We start from the raw sequence: 15,884 nt of genomic DNA on the forward strand, positions 1-15,884 counted from the left end.
GATGTGAGATGTAACACAATTTTTCCAATAAAACCTGATGGGGACTCAGAAGATGGGTCCCCATACAATGAACCATTCGCTGTCTCTTACTTCAGTAGTCTTTTCACATACATTTGCAAAATGCTATTTCATTGTCCACACCCACAAGTCTAAACAAGATAGTTAAAGCCTGTGTGCAAACTGTGGAAAGCAACTTGCAGGATTTGTTTTTGGAGCATTTGCTATTACTAGCTTTTCTGCCAACAGTTGTTGAATCAAAATTTAAACTAAATTTTTCTCCAATAATTCTCCACCCACTTACCTGACTTCAAAAAAATACGCCATATGAGATGAGTTTCAGGTAAGAGTTCAGGCCTGTTCTTGTTTTATCTTTTTGGGCTCACCCATCCTTAATCATATTCTGTTGCAAACACTGAATGATATACTGAGTCAGAAACAAATGATAACATGAAAGAACAGGGAAAATGTATTTTAATCAGAAAGATAGCTTTAGGTTGTGATCTCTAACAAGCAGGACTAAAACTGAATTCTGTGCCCTATGGTATCCTCTTTCATTAGGTAAGTGTTGATAGCAATTGATTTTTTAAATGAAAGGAACAGGGAGAAATTAAATGAACATTGAACTTCATAGTCTTGAGTTTACTGCTGTGTTTTTATGTGCTTGCAAGCTCGTATTAGAGATGAAATTCAAACATGTATGGAAGTTCATAACAGACACAAATCTAGGAATATCTTGATATTTATGAAAGCATAAAAGAGACCAGCTAATTTTTCTGGAAAATATTAGTGAACTGCAAAAAATATGCTCATTATTACCCTGGGACAAAATTGTTACAACATAAGTAATTAGACTTAGTTCCAACTTAATACCTGTGTTGGTTGTTGGTTCACCCCGTCGTAGGAATAATCTACTTTGTAGCAGCATATTTGAGAGAGTGAAAGCTGCCCTGAATGCGAAGACATGAACACAGGGGGAGTTAACGCTACCGTTAGCATAGCCTGAGAAGTCTTTCGCTACGCACATAGTGCAGCCGATTGCAGTAACATGCAGATGGGAATGCAGTGAGCCACTGGAACGTAACTTACGAAACATAAATGGCCAGATGATATCGCTTTGGGGCAGGGAAACAGATACTTGATTTGAACAATTTTAGGAGCCAGGAGCCATTTCCTGTGGCTGGAAGGAAGTGTATTTCTCACAGAAAACTACTGTTAGAGTAGGACAATGCTCAAAAGCAGCACCCAAGAGCACAGCGTGGAGAGCGCCAAGCCAGCCAGCTTGAGAAACAGTACCAATTTAGTCACAATGAAACGCATCCTGCTGAAGACTTCTCACTTAGTGTTAAGAGGAAGATGAAAAATCAAGATTTACAGAGAGACTATAATATAACAGGGTTGCTCCTTAAGGGGACATGACTTTAAAGATGCTCCATTCTTCCCACTGATACTTTTAGGTCAAGTAATTTCCAGAGGCATTTTAATACTTCTTCACTGAATAGCCTTTCCTTACATTTTCTGTCTTTTGAGACCATATTCACAAGATTTCACTGGTACAGAATCAAGTTCACAGTACTTTTGTCTTTACATCTGCATTACCTTGATTCCTTTACAACTGTAGCGAAATACAGGTCAGCTAATTCTAGTTCACATCGAATACTGTTCTTGCAATCTTGCTAAAACTTTGGCTCTTGGGCTACCATCTTATCTGCTGCTTTTCAGTTGATTTCCCACTAATTTGCAGCAAACCATTGTCCCAGTGCCTTCACTGCTTCTTACTTGACAGTCATTTGCAAACAGACTTTGATTTCTGTGAGAGTACTTGTTACTTAAAATCACTCAACGCAAATATACAAGAAGACACTTCAACTTATTTCCCCAGAAAATATCTAAACTATTGCTTTAAATATCTGCTATTTGCAGCAATTCATGTCGCCTCTACACGAATATTCTCCCTTCCTTGATGTGATTACTCTCAAAGAGAATAAGGGCTTTCAAGCACTGCAGACTTTTGGCTACTTGTCCAGTGCTTATATTTAGATGAGAACACTAATTTATATAGTTATACATAGACCATCCTTTCCCAAATGTTACGAACACTGGTATGACCATGTTCAACCATGCTGAAGACAACATTGCTTTGAGGCTGGATTGATCCTGATAATTGCAACCCATGTTAAAAGGCAGGAAAAGTGTCCACTGTTTCAGCATCAGAGAAGGCAGAAGCTCATTCTTAACCCAGGGGAAGTCTGACCTAAATAGATGAATGCAGAAACTGAAGGTGCAAGTTTGCAATTGCTGCACAGATCAGCACTACTGAAAACTTCAGTGGAATCAACTGCACTTGTAAAGACAGTAAAGTTGAGGTCCTATAATGTCCATTAAAATATTAAATATCACACCAAACACTAAATTACAAAAACATACTTGTCAATTTTGGAATTCTTAAGAGATGATCTCCAAAAAGGGAAAGGAAATTTCCTCTATTATTTGAATTTATTATTATTATTATTATCAGGACATTTCCCAACAGTTGCATTCATTCCCTAAATGAAGAAACAGGAAGCAGCTGTTTGAGAGCAGATCCACTGGGCTTGTGTACTACCTGAAGTCAGTTGTGACAGATATCCATTTAGCCTTTCTTTAACTGTTCTTTTAAGAGCTAAGTATGTCTTGGCAGTATTTGCATGACCTGGAAAGACCACAAGCTTAATCACAAACAAGAAGTAATTGAGCAAATGTTGGTGTTTAATAAAGTTATTTCAAACTCTCCTATCACATCAGTGAAAAGAAGCTATGTGCTTGTTAAGGGATACATGAGAGTGCAGCCAGATGACTTGGGTGCTAATGCAAGGACTGCCATGCTCTGAAAAGATGACCTTGATTATCTCTTTCCCTGATCTATAAAATAAATGTCCTTTGCAAGGTAGACATCACCACACTGATAATATACACTAGACAAGAATTTGTTGTTAGTGATATTACAAACATTTACAAAGATAATCTCCATAGCACTATGCAAGATTCACTCAAGAAAAATCAAAGCTTCACAAAAAAAAAGTAAATAGACAATAACAACTACGCCAGCACATAAATATTTTCCATCCAAACTGCTGGTGTCAGACTCTGTGACACAGAGTGATTTCTAATGTTCATAAATAACTTTGGCTTTTATTATATTTACAGTAGACTTTATTAGAAGTTTGAGACAAAATATGGCTTTCACTATGTATCAAGGTAGGAAGAGCGACAAGGAAGACTATGCCGAATTGCTGAGGACTGAGTGAGAAAGTGAAGCTTGCTATGTGGGATGGCATAAAGCTTTTATCAGCATGTTAGCGTTACTCATAAGTGGTTAATCCATAGATGACACAGGGAAAGTGACTCAACTGCTGTAAAGGTTTTACACCCTGCCACACCAATTTGTATCCTCTAAGTGCTTGAGTTCATAAAAATACTTAAGCACAGGCTTCTATCCTTCCCTAAATACTTACATGCACTTTACTGTAATCATGTTTTTAAGATTGTTGATGTCAAAATTACAGCTAATCATGTTAAACACATCCTTAAATGTCTTGCAGGAACAGTTTCCCTACTGAAGCTTAAGTAACAAAACCAGCAAAGCAAAAGTCCATAGTGCTTATCCATTCTATATGAAACATGTTCAAATACAACAATAGCCATTACCAATATATGCCCTACAGTGATGAGGATTCCTAACGCTAATAAAGACTGAAGGGTGGATAGTTATACAGCACAAACAGATGTGAGCACACCTAAGTACTCTTTTGTTAGAAAACATGATGCAATTTCACCCAACTGTCACCACAAGGGAGTTGGCCTGGGAGGAAGGTAGCCTACATTACCCGCAGGATTGCTCTACCTAAGCACTTCCTTAGATAGAGATAGGGGCATCTAATGAACACGGTAGTTGAAGAATGTAGCTCTCCACAGAGAGTGACAGCAATGTTCCCTTGGTCTCTGTCTGGGTATATCAAGTATGGTTTATTTAATAAGAATCTGTCTTGATTTGGGGTAGGAATTTGATGGTGCTTGCTACCCAAATGTCCTCACTTATGCCACATTAACACCTCCCATACACCACCTCCACACCACAGCAAAAAAGCTGTGGATACTCCATAGTCTTTGATGCCCTCCTGGACTAAGTGATGGCCCTGAAGGGCCCTGCAGTAAAAGGTGCCTGAAAGAACCACCTCCCCAAGTGAGATGTTGCTCCCAGAAAATGTGTTCAGTCACTAAGAGACATGCCAACTGGTCATCAGAAACTGACCACTCACCTAGCGTCAGCATGAGACTACTCTGCAGGAACGTACACCTGTCACATAGACATATCTTTGTTTGCTGCTACTAAATATAAAATCTACTTTCTTAGGAAAAAGGAGAATGAAGATTTAACAAGAAGATCCTCTGGTAGCTAACTACTTCCTTAAATGATTCTAATTAGTGTGAGCCATGCTGTGCTGTAACTAAAAGATGGAGAAATGCTTTCATGAGTTTAAGCAATATTTAGTCCCAACTGCACATTTCATCCAAAATTGTCAAAGCACTTACACAGAAAAAGAATGAGATGGGACATTAAAGGCAATGTAGCCTTTCCCTAGGGCACAATAAGCTATACCAAAACCAATACAGTTTAGTAAAACAAGCTTGGCAAAGAGTATAGCACTGTTTTTTTGAGGGGAAACTGCACCAAAATTAAGCATGATGTCAGTAGCAGAACAAGAAATCAAAGGCAAGGTTCAAGGCTTTCTAATACCCAGCCAGAAGCCTACATGACAAATTTGACATTTTTCAGCTATCCCTACCCAAATACACAACATCCTGGTTCTAATTCCTGCCTTAGGATGAAGACTTCTATTCTGAGGAAAACAGTGAAAAATTCTTTTCTAAGGAAAAAAAAAAAGTTACAGCTCAGTTTAGTCAATCATGCTTCAGGCAATGCTGTCAATTAGTCCAAAAACTGTACCTGGTCTGGTTAGCTATTTAACAGGTAACCCATAACAAATGTACACATGCAACCCCCCCAACATAACAAAAGAGAAACTTTACGAGGATTTGGATCCATGGAGTTGAAGGTGGCGGGTTTGATAATCATTGTGCAGTGATTGATTTTTGCTAATTGGAGAGACAAGATCCACTGGCTGTCAAGGTAACTGTGTCCAACTTTTAAAGTAGAAAGCTGGTCACAACGGCTGTCTTAATCCTAAAGCAAAACTCTGACACAGGAAGACACTGTAGAAAAATGTGGCAGAAGGACCTTCGATTATATACCCTCGGAAATTAAATAAAAGCTGCTGTTTAGCCAGATTTATAAACATCGTATCATGCATATCACCACTGGCATTCCTGTGAGTGAAGGTAAGCAAGCATATAGACAAATTAGCATTTGATAGGTATTCCAATCAATGTTCTATCAATAGCATCCATAAAAGACCCACTTGAGGATAAGCAGACACACTGTGTCCATCTTGCACAGTTTGACTGTGCTTTTACAAAGACAGTCCTGATCCACTGACATAAAAGAGGGGGGGGGAAACATTTCTGTTCAAAGCACCCCGATAAACAGACAGAGAGAAGAGACCTGTTTGTCCTTTGAGTCAAAAAAAAAAAATCTCCCCAAACCCCCAAACCTTGGAGGAAAGCTGTCTGTCCAAGTACTAGAAATCTCAAGCTGTGGTTGAGAAGACAGGAAATGTCCCAAAACAATTAAAAACTACCTGTTTGTGCTGGCCCTAGAGACTTACGTCTCTAGTCTTCAAAGCATATCCTAAAATTGTTTTAAGCTAATAAATCATGGTCACAGATTAGCAAATAGGGATATTTAACCTATCCATCCAGCTTTTGGGGATGAGCAGCAGATAAAGTCATTAGAGAAAGTCAGGAATCTGGTTGATGGAGAACCGATCATTTGCTTTGTAGTTCTTAGCCTCTGCAATCAGCTGAAGAGGTGAAAGGTTCACTGAAAGAGTAGAGACATAAGCCAGACAGCAGAGCTGTTTGACCTGCACAGCATTTGTACAAACCAGCCAAGTGTTTTAGTGTGAGAATTGGAACTAATCTGTTCATTTTCAAGGAAGAACTAACTCTGGATGTTGAGCCTCAGGTTCAAAAGCAATATCCCAGGAGCAGAGCGGAGGGGAGCTGGTAGGTACAATAGACATATATCCTTGAAATATAATTTTGGCTTCCTCGAGTACTAACAAACAGGTTTTTACAGCTACGTTTGCCTAATTATTGCCTCACTTCTTGATGATGTAACAAGAAACATGGTCAAGGAAAAGCAGACTTGTGAGAATTTCCACTTGACTCCCCAGCTCCAATCATGCTGATTTTTAGTAAAAAGTGCTAATTAGTGTATCCCTCTCCTCTGTTCTTTCTCAGAATTACCCCTGACCAGCTGAGATATCATATCCAAGTTGTCAAAGACTGGCAAGGACCAGCTGCATGATTAATCCCACATCACTCACAAGAGTCCTCAGAAATGTCCTGCCTGATCTAGCTGTTCATCTCCAGTTTGCACCCAGGCATGAAGAGACAGGAGCATAGTCCTACCAGCCCAGTTCCTGGCGCTGCCCATTTTACCCAAGATATTATGGACACAGCAAAGCAATGGGAAGAGGAGGAGGTGATGCTGGCTCTTCACGGAGCTCTGATCCCATTTATGTGGCAGTGAGGGGGAACACAAGCTCCTTCTGCTCTCTCCTTGTGTATCGCTCACCACACTGCACTGTGTCGCTAGTGAGGTCACATCATATAAGCAGACCAAAGGAGCAGAGGAAGGCCTTTTTTCCTTGCCTTTTTCCCAGCATTTCCGGTAGGAGCCTATACACCTCTCCTCATATCCTGCGTTTGGCTTCTTCTGGGACCAAAGGGAAACCTCAAAGCAGATGGGATTTAGCTTACTTACATTCTCTATAGCTAACTCAGATTTTATTAAACACAGCTGTAATCCCAGACTTCTCCAAACGGGTTAGCTCACTTCTTACTTTGCTTCCGTATCTTTAGACATCCAGGCTTAGCAATAATTTTGAGCCCCAAAAAAGACAGATGCTTCTGACAAACTCATTCTAAGTCATGAATTTAACAAAAAAAAAATGCAAGTTCGTAATTGAGCCCTGACCAATCCTTATTTCCCAGTTCTTCACATCTTTAATAGGGCAGTGTAGTCCACCCTAGACTGAGACTAGAGTCCATCAGATAACACAGCAGAAGCAAAATTCACGCTAGAGTAAGAAAGGATAATGCATAACTGACTACTCCTTACACCAAGTGCCTTTCCTGCATTCTCTAAAACCCAGGAGCACCCTGTTATCTCCTCATAAGTTTGGGGCTCTCAACATCAAGAACAGAAGAGCAAATTCAGTTTAAACCTTCTCTCTTGCTTGTAACCATCTTTCTTAGCTCAGATTTAAGATTATCTCCCTTTCAGAGCTAGCAAACAAGGCAAACCTTCCACAACAGAATGATCCAAATCATTCCACGTTGCTTGCAACCTATTTATGTGACAGCACAACAACAGAAATCATGTATGCTGCTTTTATTCTGAATACAATTCTTTTATCCTCGTACTTTTGGAGTGCAAATTGTATGACAGTATTGTACAAATACTCCTCCAAAACTTCATTTACAAAATTGAAGTTAATTGAATGCACAAGTTCAATTCACAAAAGAACAGATACTTCTTTTTTTTTTTGCACTATCCATATCAGTAACTTAATAATACCTATGTTTTGAAAACAATCAAGACAGAGCAGAAAAGTCTTGTTGCTGTGCACAGGGGTAAATTCAACTTTTTGATTATCCCAAACAAATGGCAGTCACTGTCTATAATAAGGAATGCACAGAAGCACACAACTAAAATGAGGATCTAATCAAGGGGAAAAAAAAAGAAAAAAAAAGAAAAAAAAAGAAAAAAAAAAAAGAGTTCCTGCTGTAGATCTCTGCTTTAATCTGTCATCTCCAGAACAGCCCTGATTTTGTTAGAGTGCAGTTAGCTTTCTCTCATCTAAAGCAATTTTTAGGGCAAACATTTGCATTATGAGAGTTTTTTCTACTGTTGTTTTAAACTACATTTATTCTGGCAAAGGCAGTGCCTCCCACAAGGCTGAATTCTAAAACTGATGCCTGGAGAACAGAGAGAGGACTCAGAACCTATACAGGTATCAAATTCCAAATATTTTATTTCTTCTTTAAAAGCTTTTTACAGACACCATTATGCAATGAGGATTAGAAGTACTCATGTAACAGCCAGTGCTTTAGCATCCCAAAACGATCATGTCCAGGATTGCTCATTACAGTCAGGAAGTGATTCCATTTTGTAAAGCCAACAAAAGATACTCCATGTCATGAATTCCAGTCAATTATAGCCAAATTCAGCTCATGTCCTCCTACTGTAGTTTTCCACAACCTCTACATGGTAACTGCTACACAGTAAAGCTCATATCTCACTACCTGTTGCTAAATAAAAATAGAGAGAGAGCAGTGTGGTGGGAAACTCAGAATTCAACACATCAAGCATCTTGGATTTCAAGTTGGCATTTGGCCAAGGTGCAGAAGCACTTATGGACTTTACACATATTTCTCTGATAGTATTATGACTTCTCTTTTTCTTTTCTTTTTTTCTTCTGTCTACATTACTAGTGTCTGTTCCCAATTTGCTGCGTAATGAAGTGACACAGGGCTTAGGAACGTCCCCTGGAACAAACTACCAACCCCCACCGCCTACTGCGACGGGGAGACTCGTGGCTCTGACTTCATGGCACCCGGGACTAACCAGCACAGAGCTACTGCAGCAGCCCTGGCAAGAATAAAAAAGCAACCAGACTCTATACGTCCGCCCAGTACTGAGGGGGAAGTGAGTGAGGACAGATTTTCCATTCTATAGCCAGAGGCCCATCTTACGGGAAATTTCAGTCAGTAAAAGCAAAATGTTACTGGAATGTTGCCTTCTTGAGCTTGCATGGAATTTTTTATTATTATTAGAATTCATCTCTTTCCCCACGGGGCCTGTTCAGATGTTGCAGATTGCGTGGATTCTGTGAGATGCAAAAGGGCTTCTGTCTGGCAGTGTTACCTGCAGACAAATACCTGTTTCTAATTAGCTGCGGGTGTTCCCCCACCTGCCCACCCCAAGTCAAGCCAGGAGGAAAGCATTTGGCAATAACAATGATATTGCCTGCTGAAACAAGCTGTCAAATAACTTCCTTTGCATTCAAAGTATCCTTTAAGGTAGCTGAAGTAGTGAGCTGGAGCATCTCAGTTCTTTGTGACCAGCCACAACGCGAATAAACTGCCCTCCGTATGTAGAGGATGCTCAGCCCCCACTGAGAGGCTACCACGAAATGACACTGAGCCCCTATTGAAACACTGACTGCTCTCCTCCTTTAGGTGAGGCACCACAGAAAGGCATCATGGAGCCAGAAAACATCTTTCCTGTTTGTGCCACCGCTCCATCCATGCTCCCAGATCTCAGGCACTCAAGACAGGGCTGCAAGGGGGATATTAACCCTTGCTGCATTGACTCTCCTGCTAGCACAGAGCCACATGCTAACAATGTGAATGCAACATGACTCATTTCAATACTCACATTTAGGTGGCTTGATAGGCATTTCTAACCAGTCAGGAGTGTGAGCAGGTAAAAGCAAGCCTATGTCCTATTTAGTGGAGGTGTCACAGTCGTACAATACTGAAAAACATTAAGGTAAGAAGCCCCTGAGCAGGCAGCCAGACAATGATAGCAAGAGAACTAGGGAGAAATGCCCTTTTTATTCTATGGGGCTCTCTGTTATGAGCTGCATATGTTTAAAAACACATTACAATTCAGGAAGGATATTACAATAGATTTTACTCTTTTCAGCAGCTGGCTCAGACAGGAGAGACATGGATTCAGTGGGTCTCAGATCCAGCAAAAAAACCCAAAAGTACAGAGAGAATAACAAGCAATGCCTTGGTAAAACGATTTTCATCTCCAGGCTAATGGACAGTTGAGGAAGTTATTAAGATATAATCTTGGAAGTGACTCTTGGCACCTGTGCCTGTTCCAACACTGTGGTACAGATGAATAAATTAACCCCCAGTAAGAGAGGAAAAAATTATTTTACATTTTTTACATCTACTGACAGACAAAAGCAAACAGCCCAGTAATGAGGGCAAGGAACATACAAAATGTTCCAAGTTTTCTAACTTAACTTGTTTCCTTCCCAGAAGCTGACTGCAAAGGATACAGTTGGTATAAGAGCTATATTGAGGGGAACAACAGACAACAGATGCCTTTCAGGTTTTCTCTTCTGAAAGCAGTCCAGGGACTTAATACTTCTTGTACTGTGTATAAAAACCAAAACAACAAAAACTCTTGTGCATAAAAGACTCAGATGATTAAAAGCTACGGGATTTGCTTGCAGAGGCCTGAGAGTCCCTGTGCACAGCATTTCCTAAGGTCAAATCCAGCCCCTTCCCATTGTGGCCACTTTATAGCCTGGTACACAGCAGGAGTGACACTGTGCTGCGCTCTCTCCTCCCACCACCAGCGAAGAACTGCCCTGGCCTGTGTCCATGGGCTGGCCAGAAGGTTCAGAACAGGATGATGGTGGTTCAAGCATATACACACATGTATCTATATACCTGCTTATTTTGCAGAGACATCTGCTCTTCCCTTTCCCTTTTTGTTTCTAGTCCTTATGTTCCGTTTAAGTGCAATGCACTTTGCCAAGGCGAGAATGTATGAGATGCACTTACTACAAAGGCAATTTTCTCTCCAGGTTCTGGACTATCTGATAGTCAGACCTTTTCCCAAGGCAGCATTGAAAGTGAGCTATTTGTTCCATAATTAACCATTTCAGAGACAAGTTACTGGACTGCCTGGACTGCTGTCTAGACCTGGTCTGGCAATTCCCATTTTCCTACAGAGTCTAATGGAGTTGCTCATGTATCACATCTTTTATTTCATTTTATTTTTTTAACCATGAAATTATTTCATTTTATTTTTTTAACCATGAAATTAAATCTCTTACCTCATTAAAGAAGAACCTGATGAAAGGCAAATCTATTCCAGAGCGAGTTGATATATTTACCACAATGGCGTAGGGCTGCCTGACCTTCAGGCTGCTGTGGATTTATTGTGGGAGCCTCTGAAAACCTCAGTGTTTTAACTAGGCAGGAAGAGGTTGAGAGGAAGGAGAGCACTCAAGAGCAAATTCTGCTCTTAAAGGGGTGTAAATCCAAAACAGCTTCCCCAAAAAAATGACATTACTTTAGGTTTTGATTGGTGTAAATGAGCTTGCCTCCTAAATGACAGGTGAAAAGTCTGGTGTTTTAGACTGGAGGAGAGAAAGCAGTTAATGTTTCACCGCACTGTAAAAAGCCAACTGTGTCAATAGAATATACTCCACCTGGAGAAAGAAGTTTCTAAATGTGGTCAAATTTGACATCAGAAATGCATAGGTGCAGACTCCTATATAGTATCAGGAAACACAAGGCGAGACATAATATGTCAATGCATATTTTTTTTACCTTGAGAATATGAATAATGTGATCATTGAAAATGTGGTCCAGGGACCCTCACGACTCAGGGTGTGCAAATCTCAAATTCCTTCACAGGTTAAGAGGTCTATTTGGAGAAAACATCAATCTGGACGCTTCTACAAAGCTTTCTCCAAATGTCCCCATGTCAATTTGGCTTGGAAACCAGGCTGAGCACAGCATGAGACCCAGCTCTCCTCAGAGAACTATGGGACTTGCTAGGCATAATTTGAATGGTTTCCTTTGCTTGCTAAATGCAAGTTGCACAGGAGGTTTTGAGGACTTAATAAAAATGACTATAACTTATTTAGTTTTCCAAGAAGTTCATTGATGACTGTTCCTGATCACAGACTCATCCTGAAGTCAATTATAACAACTGGGCAAAACCAACAATTTCCATTCTCCAAACAAGGTGGCCAAAGGATACGAAATTACACCACCTATACCATGCAAGTCTGAGACTATGCACACCACCACATTAGAAACACACTTGGCTTTTACTATGACTTTCCAGTCCTGGATAATCATGAAGTATCATATCATGACTTAACTAGCTGTCCCTCTCACCAGATCATGACAGGTATTAGCCAGAGAGACAACTACAGAAACAATGTTTACTGGGAGCAAAGGCCTACATTCAAAATGGCAATATTAAGGAGGAAAGGAGGCCTTAGAAATCAACTCAATGTTTCTCTTATCCTCAGGACCCACAGCAACCCCTGGAGCCTTATGCCCAGGATAAGCTTGTCCACACGTGCAACTGACACTAGGCTGCTGCCAAAATCTCTTTGGAGAAATATCCTACCTCATTCATCTTACGCTCTCTGCACAGTCAAAATCCTTTCATTCCTCATACCTGCAGTGGAAATGACAGGTAGAGGAGCAGGCCCTCGGTACCTTCTGTTCCACCAGCCAGGCACTGTGAAGCCATATGTCTCCTCATTCAACCTGAATTCAGGATCCAGGGGAAGGCTCAGAAACACCTTGTAAAGATGTCTTCTCCTGCTTCATAAACTATCCCGGTATCACATACAGCTCTTGCAAACACCTGCAGCCTCTCGAGTATCTCCTTTAAAAAACATGCAACATAGTTTTGGTATCTAGACAAACTGCAATTTAAAAATTGTGAAAGCAGCTTATGCTAACTAGTTCTAGACTAGATGGCAAAGGGAGCAATGAATGTGAAGGCATAGAAAATAACGTTTCTATACAGACTATTTGGTAACAGGTTGCCTCACAACATAGATGTCACTGAAGGTGTGTTTCAGAATCCCAGGGGAGTTTTGAAGCCCTCTGAGTGCCACTGTGGTCCTACTACCAGAACTAGGGAATTTATAGGCATATAGTTGAGCCAAGGTTAAACTATTATCAGATCATTGGCCTGCAGTACAGACATACCCAAAGGCTCCATATAAGTCTCTGGCTCTTTCAAATAGAAAGAGAAAATAAAAGATAAAGATACTTGCCAAATACCAGAAACTCCTAGAAAATGAAGTATTTTCTGGAATGACTTTTGGCCTGTGGTTTCCCCTTTTGCCAGGGGTTCGGGCTGCACCTGAGCCGGATATTACAGTTCTGTGTGGGTCCCTTCACAGAGCAGGCAGAACAACTCTGCACTGATTACACAGCCTTGTCTGAGTTTCCTCAGCAAGACAATTAGGGATTTTCCATTTCCCATGATCATTCCTGACTGGCTGTAGTGGCTTCCCTCGAGTTACCAAGCACTTTCAAATACACTTTAAGCATAAAGGAACACAACAGCTGAATTGGGGACAGCTAATAAATATGTATTTTTTAAAAGCTGTGCACAGATTTGCAAAAAACTCATCCCTTTGTATCAGTTAAAAGAAGAATGCAAATAAAGTAGCATAATTTTGCTAAGAATCTTTGCAAATTTTTCCAGAGCAAAGACTGGGAAACTCTCTGTATTGACAGTTACTGAGTTCTTTTGAGATCTATAACATCAACTTCTTTATAGAGGCTTCTAGGTTAGCCCTGCCCTAGAATGACAGTGATCTTTGGCCTTGCAGCTCTATGATGTCTGCTGAAAAGGCTACTGTTCACACATGCTAATGTATTCTTGGGATGCATCTGCACAGCAAAATGTAGGTGCAACCTGCTATATTGCTTTCACCTTAGCAACACAGATAATGGCTGTAATAAGGAGGTGGCAGTGGGGGATTTGGCTGCAACTGAAGTTAGCTTTGAGAGTCTACTGGAGACTGCAGCTATACAATGTGGCATCTCTCCAGTACTAAAATCTGTCACGTATTTTAATAGTCCTTAATATTCATGCCACCCAGTTCGAACCTTACTTGGAAGTTATATCTGCATATAGTACAGTTAGTTCTTTGTTTTGCTGACAATATGTGAAGACAGAAGGGTCAGGTGGACTCTGAACAAGTTCAATGCGGGCTCCTTTCAAAGCAGCTAGAAGAGCCCCAAAGTTATGGCATAAATGACATCGATAAGCTCTCTAGCTACAGAGCCTTCATGAACTTGTAACACAGGATAAGAGAAATAGCACAATCATTTAAGTGGCTAATGGTCACCCTTTAATGACTCTCTAACTCACTGAAGTTTCAAATGTACTTGATAAACATGGCTTTGGCTCCCATTCACACTGTCTGGCCAACATTTACTACAAACAAGTTTCCAGAAGACAATCTTGAACCATCTTCAATTCAAGGTTCCCTTGCAAGAAGGAAGGGGGATGTAAGAACCCTTTTAATTGTTCTTATACCTTGTGAGCTCCAGAATAGGAAAAATCCTGGAGGCATATTGCTCAATGTCATCGAGTTAAGAAGCAGTAAGCCAAGTGATGTCATCAAAGGCATCAAGTCTGTTTCTTGGAGATATTTGGATGAAAAGGCTATGTGGGAGACTGATTTCATTTTGTAAGAATTCCAGCTATAAACAGATTAGCAAATTATTGTGACAGGCAGTAAGCCTTTCGTGAGAATGTTTACCACTGAGTTCCACAGGCCAGGATCTGGCCAAGCCCGTCATCTTGAAACGTAACCAATGAGAAGAAACTTCCAGGAATCACATGCTGCTAAGGCAGGTGCCGGCAAGGCAGGCTGGAAGCTAGAAGATGACTGTGGAAAAGGTGGCGGGGGCAGCAGGGGGGAATGACATTCTTTCCTGACTCTCACTCCAAGAATCAAGTTTGGAAGCCAGAGGACAGCAAGCCAAAGAGCTGAACTCATCTGGTTTTGCAGAGGTGTTAGCCAGAAGACTCTGACAAATGGATCTGTGCCTACAAAAAGGGTCCCTAAGGTGTCAGGCTAGAACTGTGGAAGTGAAGACGTTTGGTTTGAGCTTTATCTACTTCAGATTATCGTGGTAGTTCTTTCCTTCAGTAAGATAATCAAAGTATTAGAGTAGCACAGTGAAGGATGGAAATACTTGTATAGATAGTCTCAAAAAGGAGAAAGAATAAGTATTCCATGATACAGATCTTGTTCTTCCCAGTATACCAAGAAACTATAAAATCCTTTCTGGAATAAGATAGGGCTAAGTTTGAAAGCTGAACCTGAAAAACAATGAATTGTACATTAGTACCATTCTTTGCCTTTCCAAAATCCTCTATCTGAAACCCACACTGCATTTTGTATAGTTACAGACAGAAAACAAAATAAAGACCAAATGACATAGATAAGGTTACATACAGTGTCTGTGACAGAGCCAGAAGCAGCCAGATCTCCTTGCACCCAGGAGGATGCCTCAGCCAAACTAAATCCTTCATCACTTTGCAAGTCTGCAATGGAATGTGTGGCTTCTGGGCAAGCCAGAACTAGAAGGAAACATTCTTTGGAATGGACATATCTGGGAAAAAACTGTTTCAGCTTTTCAAAAAGGAAAAAACCCAACAACCTTTCCCAATCTTTAACTTAAAGGATACTTTTTCCTAATGACTCATGATAACTGTCAGACCCTGAACTTGCAGACACTTACACATTCAGCTAACTACAATCCACATCACAAAATCTGTTTCATTAGTGTCATACTGGGACCCCAAGCACAAGGGAGAATGAAGCTTATGGGTTATTAGAGCCAGCAGGGAACAAACACACCGCTGAAACCAAACTTATGCCCTCAAACCAAAATACTTCCTCTAATATTTCAGTACATTAATATCAATACAGGAATAATTCTTAGCTTGAAACGGGCATCTACACCACTGCATAGCTATTAACCTACTTGTCTAGATCTTCAGAAGGATATCTAAAACCTGGTGAAGAACAGATCCTTATATAAATTTCACCGGCCTCAGTTCTGCCCTCATGAGTCTCAGCCATGTTTGCCCTTTTCGTTCTTATTAATGCCGAGTAACAACGCATTCCCTA

Source organism: Gymnogyps californianus, chromosome 18 (assembly GCF_018139145.2).
Source record: "Gymnogyps californianus isolate 813 chromosome 18, ASM1813914v2, whole genome shotgun sequence".
NCBI lineage: Eukaryota > Metazoa > Chordata > Aves > Accipitriformes > Cathartidae > Gymnogyps > Gymnogyps californianus.